General features: G+C 53.9%; 1 protein-coding gene across 1 annotated transcript in view; it reads left to right on the forward strand.

Moving 5' to 3' along the window:
* Window positions 1-12,713, forward strand: part of TWIST2 (twist family bHLH transcription factor 2) — a 50,103-nt gene that overhangs the window by 16,955 nt on the left and 20,435 nt on the right. The gene's annotated exons all lie outside the window — the stretch shown is intronic.

Below are 12,713 nucleotides of genomic sequence, written 5' to 3' on the forward strand. Positions count from 1 at the left end.
AGGAGTGCGTTTGCTGGATCACAGGGTGAAAGAATAGGTTTAGTTTTGTAAGAAAGCATAAAACTCTCTTCCCAAGTGGCTGCACCGTCCTGCAGCCCCCACCGCCACCCCACCCCCACGCTGACCAGGAGTTCCTGTTGCTCCACAACCTCACCAGCCTTTGCTGATGTCAGCATGCTGGGTTGTGGCCCTCCTGGTAGGTGTGTAGTGTTATCCTGTCATTCAGGACATCCGTCACCTAGTCAGCCAGGGCATGTCTGCAAGTCACTGATCTCATCTAATCACCTCCATGGTTGATGGAGAAATATCCGTAACATGGCGTACGAAGTACTGCCTCCCCTGGGCCCCGTCGAACGTCGATTCTTTGGCCATCCCGCTACCCCACCCCTGCCCTCAGCACTGCTCCAGTTCCCTCGCGGCTGCGGCTTCTGCGCACTTTTAACCCCAGGCATCCTCCCCATCAGCTCCACCAGGGGGGCAGGTCTGTCCCTTTCACACGGTGCTCTGCACCTGCAGGGGAGCTACCTGGAACAGGTGTTCCATTGGAACAGGTGGAGTGAATGAGCAAATCCTAGTGTTGTGTCCTGAAAACACCCATCTCCTCATGCTCTGTGCTAGCGTGCCCCCGCCTCCGCCCCTCTGGTACCCCCGTCCCATGTCCCCTTCTCTGGGGGGACTGTGGCATTTGTTGTGACCCCCGCCATGCTCCCCTCACAGTGGCCCTGTTGCTGTAACTCTCTCCAGGCACGTCTGACTGCCCAGTATCTCTCGAGTGCCTCCAAGACCACGTCTCGCTTATACTTCCACCCGCCTGGCCCAGCCCGAGGCCGGGCATGTGGTTTGTACACAGCGTGTGTTTGTATGATGCAAAAATGCAGGGGAGGGGATTGCAGGAGGACCCTCTGTTTCCCTACCAAGTACACAAAGAAATTATGCTGTGTCTGTGATACAAAAGCACATTTTCTCTTGTGACAGGAAAAAGTATTTGTGATTTATAGTTCCCTCGCTGCCTTCTGAGGGGAACGCTCCTGGAAGCTGGGGGGCCTTGAGTTTGCTGAGAACAGAGTCGGCCTCTCCCTGTAAGCGTTCTCCATCCTAGAAGCCTGTGGCAGTTTGCCGGAAGGGGGGGCTGTGACATTGGAAGGAACACAGCTCCTGAACTGCTGTCTGCAAAAGGAGGGGGTGAAGAGGGAAGTGGGGGGAGAGAGAGAGAGAGGGAGAGAAACTTCTTCAGTGCATCCTAGCAGAGGGGAGAATAGCGGGAAGAGATACATCTGGATCGGGGGGGCGGGACTGTGATTTGTGATTTGAGGATTGAAGTGCTGTACACTAAGTGCTATCTCCTTTGCCCTCAGCACACACAAACACACACACACTCAGTAAAATACTCATTTCTCACCAGGCTTTATGCAGTGGCTTTGAGGGTGGAGGTGCAATAAGGAGCATCCCAGCCCGGCGTCTGGCGTGGGGTGGGCTGTGACGGGAGAGCGTCGAGGCTGGGTTCCCTTCGAGAAAGCAGAAGAAAGCAGTTACTGCAGGGCTGCGGAAGGCCCGGCCTGCCTGCCCTGGGCTAGTTGCCAGCAGACGGCATCTAGAGACCGAGGGCTGGGTGGACAGGCTGGCCGCCAGCTGTGGGCTTCACATCACCCCTGGGAGATGCCTCGAACCCAGGGCGGAAATGGAATAGCGTCCTCACCAGAAAGCAGCTGATGGGCGGGCTGGGAGGCCGGGGGCAGAGCATCCCTCCCAGAGGTCTCTGGGTGCATCCCCAGAGGCCTAGATGATGCGGGCAGGAGGACGCCTGGAACCAAAGGGTAGGGATGTGCCAGGTGGAGGCCGGAGAGAGGAAGAGCCAGACATGGCGCCCGGCAGGGCCGAGGCACCAGGCAGGCTCCCCGCAGCCAGGTGAGGCTCTTCACAGGGAGTGAAAGGACGGTTGAAAGAGGAATGGAGTTAACGGAAGCCCAGGGAGGCGGCTGGCACTCCTGGACCACCTCTCCTGGCAGACACAGACCAACATAGCCCAGACATGAGTCCCTCAGATGTCAGCCCGAGTCACTGGGACTCCTCTGGCTGCACCCGCCCGAGGCTCCCGAGGACTCCAGGGCCCTTGGGCATCGTCCGCCGAGGCCCCAGGGGCCTTCTCTGGGGGGGGGAGGTCTAGAGCTGGTGGGCTCCAGGCCCCCAAACTGCCACCTGCCCGGAGCTGGTACACGCTGGGCAAAACCCGAGCCCAGGGGTGTTGGTTCCGAGGTGAGGCAGTGGGTCTCAGCGAGGGGAGGGTGCTCCGTCACACAGAACTTGTGCGCAGGATCAGCCCGGACTGGGGTCTCCTCTCCTCAGCATCACTCCATCACGCCATCAGTGGCTGGACCACAGCTGCTGGTCCTCACAAGACAGAAGATGCTGGGGAGTGGGGTGGGCAGCAACGCGGCTCTGGCCGTGGCTCTGTCTGTGACATACGCTGTGTTCTGAGCTGGGTGATTCTTTGGGATCAGAGCCCCCATGCTCTCCTCTGTCCACCCCCCCACCCCCGCAGACGTGGCTAGCCGGGCTCAGCAGGGACAGGACGTAGTCTGATGGCTTGGAGAGTACTGGGGGAGCCCTGAGTGCCGGGGCTTGTACCCACCAAGTCCCCAAGACAGTCCGGCGATGGGGTGGGGGTGTGGAGAGGCAGGGGATGAAGAAGGAGCAAACGCAATGGCTCAGCACGGCTGCAGCCATACGCCCTGCACTGTGGGCCCTGCCCGCGCTGACACCGGTGACGGGGGGACACTGTGTGGTCGGCACGGGTGGACCGTGGTGTCCGTGGGCAATCAGATCATGTCGAGTGGGCATGGGGGATGCAGGTGCCTGAAAGTGAAGGTGTTTTGTGCAGAGGCAGAGCCCAGGGAGGACTCCACGGAGAGGAAGCACCGCGTGTGTGGCTCACTGGAGTAGGGGGCACCGTGGACGCAAGGGCACAGAAGGGAAATCAGTCAAGAGAGTGAGGGACTTCACAAGAAGCGCTGGCACCGGCTGCCGCTGCTGCAGCTTCTTCACCCCATGGAGATGGAGTTTTATCCGTCCAAAAAGAACAATCTGGGCTCTCTCAGTAAAACTTTCAGGAGACAGGCAAACGCAAGCAAAAATAGACAAACGGGACTCCGTCCACTTAAAACTCTTCTGTGCGTGAAAGGACACAATGAACACAGTGAAAAGGCAGCTACGGATGGGAGAAAATATGTGCAAATTGTGTATCTGAGAGGGTTAACGTCCAGAGTATGTGAAGCCCTTCTGAACTTGACAACAATGACGATAAAGATCGATTTAAAAATGGGCAAAATACCTGAGTAGACGTTTCTCCAAAGATGATATACAAATGGCCGGCAAGTACAGGAGAAGATGCTCAACGTCACTCATCATGAGATAAATGCAAATCAAATCCACAGTAAGGTCCCACCTCACACCCGCTAGGATGGCAGCGAGCGTTGGCAAAGGAGGTGGAGAAACTGGAGCCCTTGTGCACCATGGGTGGGAACGTAAAAGGGTGCAGCTGCCGTGGAAAACAGTACAGAGGTTCTTCAACAACTTAGAGATAGGATTACCAGGTGATCCAGCCACTCCTCTTCTGGGTAAACACCCAAAAGAGTTGAAAGGGGGGGTCTTTCAAGAGATATTTGTACACCACGTTCACAGCAGCATCAAAGCAGCCAAAAGGTGGGAGCAGTATTCACTAAACGTTCACTGAGGGTTGAACAGACCAGCAAAATGGAGTTTATCCATATGGTGGAATATTATTCAGCCTTAAAAAGGAAGGAAGTTCTCACCAGGCTCCAACACGGATGAACCCGGAGGACATTAGGCTGAGTGAAATATGCCAGGTGCAGAAAGACAAATACCGTCTGATTCCACTTATATGAAGTCCCTAGAGTGTCAGACTCCTAAGACAGAGGCTGGGCAGAGAGGAAAACAGGAGATGTTGTTTAATGGGTATAGAGTTTCAGTTTTTCAAGATGAAAATGTTCTAGAGGTTGGTTTCACAGCTGTGTAGATATTCTAAACGCTACTGAACTATACACTTAAAATGGTAAAGATGGCGCATTTTAGGCCATGTATTTTTTTTTCACATTTAAAAATAACTGAAATATAGTTGATTTACAGTATCTTGTTAGTTTCAGGCGTACAGCACAGTGACTCACTGATTCTATACGTATGTAGCATATATTCCATATTCGTATGTACAACTGAATCACTCTGCCGTACACCTGAACTAACAAGATGTTGTAAATATATATATATATTCTTCAGATTCTCTTCCCTTATAGGTTATTACAAAATATTGAGTATAATTCCCTGTGCTGTACAGTAGGCCCTTTTAGTTATCTATAGTAGTGTGTTATGCTATGTTTTTTACTACAATTAAAAAAAAAAACTTTCAGGAGGTGTTCCTGTCATATTGATGCAAAGAGGAACAGGTGTTGGGCAGTGGGTCCCCACCGAGGGTCCTGCCTTCCCCACTCCCTCCACGATCTGCTGGTGTCAGATCCCCCTGAGGGCCCCTAGCTGGGAGTCTTGGGTTAGTTCTGTTTGGGGCCAACTTTTGGGCCCTTTGACTTGGAGGCTGGGCCAGGCAAAAGCCATTTGGTTTGCTCATTTTACCTTCCTTCCAGGGGCAGGAATTCTGGGCTGACAGTGGCCTGAGCTGTAAGGCCAGGACTCAGGCATCTTTTTTATTCATCTGCATTTAGATCTGGTAACTTTTTGGCCAACCCTATGGAGGGAAGTGGGATCCTGTTTCTTTTGGTGCGTTCAGTGTCTGTTACTTTGATACAGATATGTATCTTTAAGGTCATTCAAACAGCAGGCCTTGGATGTTCTTGGAACAGAGAATTATGAAATAGGACATGCCTTGGGGGTGGGGGAGGTGGGCACGTCGGGCCTGGCAGACGCCAGTTCACCTTCTGGACCGTGTCTCCCCCTCCTGCCGGTGGCAAATCTGAGGTCGCAGACATACAGCCCAGAGCACACACTGCGTGGGGTAGTTCAGAATAGCTGGTACTATGCGATGGAGTTATTTCTTCAGAGCCCTGTCTTCACATTGCACACGCATTTGTTGGGCGCTGACTGTTTGTAGCCCTTATATTTGGGTCTGGAGACTAAAGGTGATCATGACTTGGTCTCTCCCGTGGAGGAGTTGCCCCCCGCCGCCCCCCACCCCGCAGTCAGGGAGACAGATATGTAAGCCACCAGTTATGATGCCGGATGTCAGCGTGCTGTGACAGTGGTTTGCAAACAAAGAAGCGGTGGATTTATCTCCTGGACGCCATGGGAAGGCCAGACAAAGGTGCGGCACTTTGGTGGACTTGGTCCTTCATTCGGCAGAAATTTATTGAGCTCTGTCTGTGTGCTGGCCTCCCAGTTAGAGACTGGGATTCCGGGAAGAGAAAGATGGTCCTCGCCACCACGGAGCTTGGCCTGGGACAGCAGGCAGGAACACACACTAAGAAGCAGATGTCAGGTCAGTAGTCACAGGTGCTGTCCAGGAAAATAAAGCCGGGGACAGGGAGGGGGGTGGCAGGAGGCTGGTGTCACGGCGGTCACTTAAAGCTTCTCTGAAGAGGCGACTTGGGCAGATGACTGAATGGAGTGAGGGATCCCGCCAAGATCAAGGGTTAGCAGGCCTGGGCAGGGAGTGGCCAGAGGAACCCCACGTGGAGAGGACGGAGCTTGAGAGCACCCAGAGGGTGGGGTATGCGTGGGGGACGGGTGGGGCTGGCTGTAGACGGCAGGCTGGGAAGACAGCAGAAATCCACACCTGCGTGTCCCCCTACACAACTATGTGTTACCAAGTCACCCCGCCAGGGAGACAGAAGCCAAACCCGACCAAAAGTCACATTTATCTTTGAAAGGTTTGATAAGTGAGCCTGTAAGGAATGTTCTGGAACAGCTCAACGCCAGAAACAAAATAACGAAGTGTGTTTTGTCGGATCTCACTTGGGAGAGGCTGGAAGCCTGGGCTTCTCTGGCCTACCGTCCCCGTCCCCAAACCCGGGGACTCTGTATCGCCTCAGAGCTGTTTTGTAACTCGCTCTAACCTTGCTGATCATATTTCTTCAGGGAAAAAAATCATAATTCACTTGCAGTTCTACACCAGGCTGGGACTCGGTCTGTGTCTTGGAGAAGTTAGGAGCCCTTCTGGAAGACGCGGGGCCCCTGGCAAGATGACGATGGGTGGGGACATCTTCCCAAATGACGGGTTTCTTGAGGAATGGCGGACCAAGGCTGGCACTCCGTGTGGATGGGGGGTGGTTAGCCGCCACCACTGTTCAAGGGAAGCCACGGTGCGAGGACACGGCTGTGTCTCTAGGCGCTTTCGTTAACGCCTCCTGCGTTACGGAGTCCAGTACAATGGAAACCTCATTTGCTTAAAGCCCTCGCCTTTCCTCCTGTGGTATCTTAATTGCAAGTGCAGTGTTCCGCTTCAGTCCCACATTACTGGGGCTTAAAAAGTCCAGTTTAGTTATTTAATGTTCTTCTTTTGCAAAAGAATGGAAAAAATGTTAGGATGCAGCCCGATGAGACATTGCAGCGTCCTTATGCTTCTAAACAAAAGGCTGAACTTTTGCAATGATTTGTGTTATGGTTGGACATTGGCCCACTGACTCTCTCCCTGCTGGGTCCAGTCTGCACCAACCCCGACTCCGGTCCATTTCCAAGTGCCGGCAGGTATTTTTATGAAGACATACATTCTGGCCCTTTTCTCCTCTCCTGGAGAACCTACAGAGGCTTCCTCCCTGACAAGACCAAGGTGAGCACTGTCTGGATGTCTGCTGTACTTCAGGTAGAGAGGTACCTGCCCTGCGCTCCCATACTCCTGAGCCCTCCAGGTGCAGGTGAACCTGTGTTACTGCGATATATTTCCTCTCTCTCTGCCACACTGGGCCCCTCCCTGTGGAGTGCCAGTACTCATGTACGCTCTTTCCATGGCTTGGTGTAGAATGCATGAAGGCGCAAAAATGAATGAAGGACGGCGGGGCATCCACAGCTTGAAATGATTTATTTTCTTACTACCAGAAGACTCAGGGAACAATGCGGAAAATAGGAAATACTTTCATTGGCTTTCCCAGCTCTTAAATGGCTTGAATCAAGTGGGCAAACCCTGGCTGGGGAGATGGGACGTCTGCAGACCATCGTGGTCTCAGGCCACAGTGGAGCCAGCTCTGTCTCTTCATTCTGGGGTGAGACACGGTGGACACTTGACCCTTCAAGGAGCCTTGATGACAGAGGAGAGGGGAGCCCCAGTTGCAGGGCTTAGCCAAGGATAAAAGGCCACTTCCAAGACTCCTCCAACAGTGTGACCCGCTGGGACAGACTCCCGCTCCTCCAGTAGCCTCCTCCGTGGGGTAAAAATGAATCGGCTCCGCAGATCAAAGAAGAGAAAAGTAAAAGTCTATGTGGTGCCTGTCCTCCAGCAGGGGACCTGGTCCAGGCCCAAGCGGTCATTCCCCAACCTTTGCGTAAATCGTAATCTAATTCTGTAAGCAGGTATATACTGGGGAGCTGGTTAACTTCGGTAGAATTAAGCTTTGAAACACAAGATAGTAAACAGGAGTTAAAAAAAAAAAAGGTCTGTGTGATGGTGGGCAGGCATTCTAACAGGTGCCTCCCGGTTGCTTTATTTTCACATGGCTGGCGTTTGTTGCTTGTAAGGAAACTGCAGAATTGCACATCACCTTGAAAGAGGGACTGGCTTGCAGTGAGCTGGACGTTTAGGAGTACGTGGGTTCCAAGAAAATGCCGTGAACTTCAGCTCCCTGACCTGGGTCACGGGAACGCCGTAAATCAGGCCAGACCAATTCCCAAGATGCCTGTTTTCCCTCGGCCTGGTTTCTGGGAATCATGGGTGTCTGCGCATTTCTACCCAGTCCCCAAGTACCAAAAAAATAAATAAATAGATGGAAGGGTTACCTCACCGATCCTTGGCAAAGACCCCTGGACTCTCACTTCTCAGTCCCAAGTGGAAGTTTACTCAGGAGATTCTGATGCAATAGAGAAAAAAGTCAATAAAAAACAAGGGAACCAGTTTCTTGGGGGGTTTCCCCATCTGGCAGGGCTGGAGGAAGGCACCAGGATGCCTAGGGGGGTGGGGGGGCCCTGAGGCCCACAGGCCAGGGTTCAAGGCCCCATCCACTCACTGCCCGTGGGCGAGGGGGCTGGTAGAACTACATCCCTGTCGCCCGCCCCTGCCTCGGCCCCCTGGGTGCCTGTGGAGGTGACCAGGGCCTCTTGGGAGACGCAGCAGCGGCCGAGCCCTCACTAGAGGGAGGGAAGCCAAGATGGCCCCAGGCAGGATCTGCAGGGGGACCGCGGGCTCTCCAGATGGCTTGTAACTTTCCTCCCTCCGAAGAATTTTGAAATCGGGAGGAGCAAAGCCTGGGAAAAAATGGTTGTCAGATGCTTCATGAAGCGCCTCCAGGAACGCCAGGCTTCAGGTGGGCTCTGTCCCGGGGACTCTCTCCTACTTTCAAGGGTCCTTCAGACAGGAAGTAGCACCCCTGCCCTACTTCCTGGACAGGAAGTAGTCCCCGCTCCCCTGGGGACTGAGGAAAAGCCTCCCCCGCCGGACACCGTCTTGAACATCACGCAGAAACTAGTTCAGAAAAAGAGAAAACACCTCAGTGTTTGTCATAATGATACACCAAAACCTGTCGAAGATAAAAGAAACAAACAAACACACAGACCTGTCTCATGAGGAACTTAGAAGAAATTCTACGTAAAGTATAAGAAAAATAAATTCAGCAAGGTTTCCAAAGAATAGAGCACATGACAAGGAGGTTTTATTTCTGGACCAGAAGACCAGTTGACACACAGTCAGTACGTGTCAGAAGCATTAAACTTGTTCCTAATCTTCCCGAGCCATGCCGTTCAGCCCATCCACAGTCAAAAAAGAAAATAAATAGAATCATCTGAATAGATGCTGAAAACGCATCTGAGAAAATTCAATGCATTTCTGATATTAAAATCTCTTCTTCTGGTATTTAAAGTCTCCAGTAGCTACGATAATGATTTGTCCTCACCCTCACGGAGAGTACCTATCCTGAAAGCTGACGTGGCAGTCACTGCCTTGGCATGAAAGTCAAGAGCATCCTCACCAAGATTCTGTGTCGTAACACTGCCTGGAACACTTCAATGATTCTGTAAAACAAGAAAAAGAAATAGAGACAGAACGGCTCGAAAGCAGAGCCGCAACGATGTTATTATTCCGAGGTAAAGCAGTTATCTACCTGGAAGCTTTTCCCCCTCTCCATCACCAAAAAAAGAAATCCGTTCAGAACCATTAGAACCAAGGAAACCATTTAGGATAGAGGCCATTTACTAAGTGAAGGTAAATTTTAAGAACGTCCTCATATACGCTAGCAATAACCAATTCGATTATATGATGAAACAAAAAGATGCCATTCATAAAAACAAAAAGTAAACAACACCTCCTATATCCTTAACAAGAAAAGCGAAGGCCGTTTTTGAAGGAACGTCTCTTAGCTGGGGAATCCAGCACAGTGTGCTTTTGAATGAGAAGCTCTGCTTACTGTGAGGTTGTTTGCAAATACATACGACTGTGAAGGTGTCATTTCTTTCTCAAATGAATTCCTATGTTTAGTGTAATTTTTAATTCAAGAAAGTTATTGTCAGGGACACAGGGAAGACGAGGACGGCAGAAAGAAGAAATTTATGTCAAGGAAACGTGAGGAGGAAAGCTGGGGTGGCCGGATGTGAGATTTCAGAGCTCCGGTACTGAAGTCACAGGGGCAGCCGGGGCACCAGAAGAAAGCATGAAGTCGGGCTGCAGAGAGCTCGGAAACACCCCAAGTATCTGTCATCCCCAGGTACAGGTGGGGGGGGCTATTCAGAGTGTAATTCCAAAAAGAGGGGTTGCCAGGTCTCGCAGGAATAGCCACAGGGGTTGTGAAGACCCAGGCTCTCTGCAAATGGCCGTGGCCCCCAGCCCTTGAGGGGGCCCTCCTCCCGGCTGCACCCCACCTTGTTCATGAGCCAGCGGTTCAACAGTGAGCCCTGGACCCCACAGCTGGCCTTTTGTCGCAGCCCGTCTGGAACCCCTGCAGGCAGCCCACTCTTGCCTTTGGAGTTACAGTTACACTTGACTGTCTCCTTCAGTGTTCTGATCTAGAGTCAGATGGCAGCCAAAGACTGCGAACTCCAGGGTACCGTGAAGAAAGAGGGGCCAGCCCTGCTGGCATCCGAGCCCCTCCCGTCCGGGCCCTCCCGGGTCCTGGCCATCGTCAGGGTCCGGCCAGAGGGACGCGGGCGCTGCTCTCCACGCCTCTCGTGAAAGTGCAGGTGGCAGCGCCAGGTTGATCTGTCTTCCAGGTGAAGTCGAGGTCCCCAGTTTCACGTGGAGTCTGTTCCTTCCGGAGATAACACAGAATGGAAACGTTTCCCCAGGACTGTGTGGGTTTCATCTTAATCGTGGCCTGAAAGCTGTGTGTGGCCGCGGGGACAGATCTCATGCAGGGGACAGGACGCCGGTTGGGCAGGGTGGGGTCGGTGCTTTCAGCTGGAAACCCCATGTGCCCACCACCTTTAGGAACCCACTTTTATGTTTCACTCAATGTTACCTCTGGAGGCTGCGGTGAGAATTTGTCTGTGAAACATACCAAGTGAGGGCACGTGATCGCACAGAAGTGCTGGGACACCCAGTAATGAAAGGGAGACGATAATTCTGAAAAGAATTCTAAGTGGATAATATCAAATGGCACAGTGTGCTCTGTGCAGAGAAAGAACCCAGCAGGCACCAAAGAGCAGGAAGGGGTCGCTGCTGTGGGTGGACACGGCTCTCTCCCCTTTGAGCCTGTGGTCTTGCGGGGACCCGAGCACCGGGAGAGGTGTGGGGTTAGTGCCGTCCTGGTGAGATCAGTGACCAGGGCTCCACTGGACTGAGTGGAGGTGGAGGGGTCAGAAGTGGATGCCCTGTTGCTAGGGTGACCGTCCCTGCCCATATCCCCAGGACCGTCTTGGTTCACTCCTGTTCTCCAAGCCTGATCAGTGACAGTGCCCCTGTCATTCTCGAAAGTGTCTCACTTTAGCCGATGCGCCTTGTGGTCATCCTCTCCAGCACGCACACGCGTGCATGCGCGCGCACACACACACACACACACACACGCATGCACACAGCCTCCTGCCGGGGATGCCAAGCCCTTCTCCAATGCTGGGAAGGGGATGTACATTAGAATTGTTTGTAGATTTTTCTACAATACTCCGTCCTCTCTCTGCCCTGCTGCCCCCTCCCCATTCCAGTGTGCCCAGCTAGGGAGGCGTGTGCTGAAAATCACTCCCCCGCCATCCTGATGTGCTGCCTGCAACCCCCGAAACCAGGGACATGGCGTCAAGCGGGGGGTTAGCAGGACCTCATCCTGAGTTAAGCCCCGGTCCCTGGGCTGTGGACATCACAGCTGTGCAGACCGGGGCCCCCGGTCAGGCCGCACTGGTGGGAAGCATGCTGGACATGTGGAGGGGAGGCGGGGGGGGTGGTCAGGAAGGGCTTCCTAGGGCTGGCAGCCCTGAACCAGGCACCCCAAGACCAGAGGACACGCCACTCCCCACAAGGGAGGAGCAGCGATCTTTCTCGGGGCTCTCGTTTGCGGTTCACCTGCTCATGGCCGTGCAGGTCTCCATGTTGGAGATCCAGACGGGGTGAAGGGAGGCCACCAGGTGGGGAGTGACTCAAGGAGGGGAGGGAGGGAAGCCCCCGTATGCCCGGTGGGCAGAGAAGGACCTCGGACAGAACCCTGGGGCTGCTGACACATTCAGGCAGGGAAAGCAAAGGGGCGTAACTGTTACTGTCGTTATTACTGTTGAGCGAGTGGTGGGCGCTCACCCGTCCAGCCAGCAAGCCCTGTGCACTCACATGGTCTAATGGGGGTCATAGAGAGCAGTCAGCGCCCCTTCACCCCTGTGCCCCTCACTCATCCATTGATCCACTCACTCTCGTGCCCGTAGCCTGCCTCTACCGCAGGGAGGAGTGCGGTGGCTCGTACCTGGGCTGGGTTTGGAGGATGTGCCCAGCTGGTGTGGGGTCTCTGCCCCCGAGCTGGGACGGGCTCACCTCCCTGGCTGCGAGCTCTCTGCCCCGCCTCCGCTCAGTTCCATTCAGCAAGTCCGTTCTGAGCACCACCTGTGCCTGCAGTTCTGTGCAAGTCCCAGCGGGAGTTATGTGTCTGCACTTGTTTGTGTGAAGGGTGCTTTCTGGGGAGCTGCTCAGCCTTCAGATGGGGACACTGGGCATCACAGGGCTGGAGGGAGGAGACGGTGCCCACCTGAGTGCACTTGGGCTTCCCGTCCACACGCACCACAGGCCTCACACCACCCCCACGAGTCAGGTAATGCCCTTCTCTGTCTCTCTTGTCTCTCTGTCTCGTCTCTCTCTCTCTCTCACTGTCTTGTTCAGAGAGGCACACAGAGGCAGGATTTAAGTTCAGGCGCCTCTGGCTCTGAGCCCCTGTCCACACCCCGGGCCCTGCTTTCCTCCTCCTCCCGAGGGCTCTCGCCTTCCTCTCCCAGCGGCCCAGTTGCTCTGAGCCCAGGGCACCACGTGGGACAAACTGGCCAGCTCTGTGTTCTCCTGAAAGTACTGGAGCCCCGGCCCTTCTGCATCAGCACTGCTGCCCACCTGCACTGACTGGCTTTCTCCAAACTGCCGGGACCTGAAATTAGGC

Source organism: Orcinus orca, chromosome 7 (assembly GCF_937001465.1).
Source record: "Orcinus orca chromosome 7, mOrcOrc1.1, whole genome shotgun sequence".
NCBI classification, from domain to species: Eukaryota; Metazoa; Chordata; class Mammalia; order Artiodactyla; family Delphinidae; genus Orcinus; species Orcinus orca.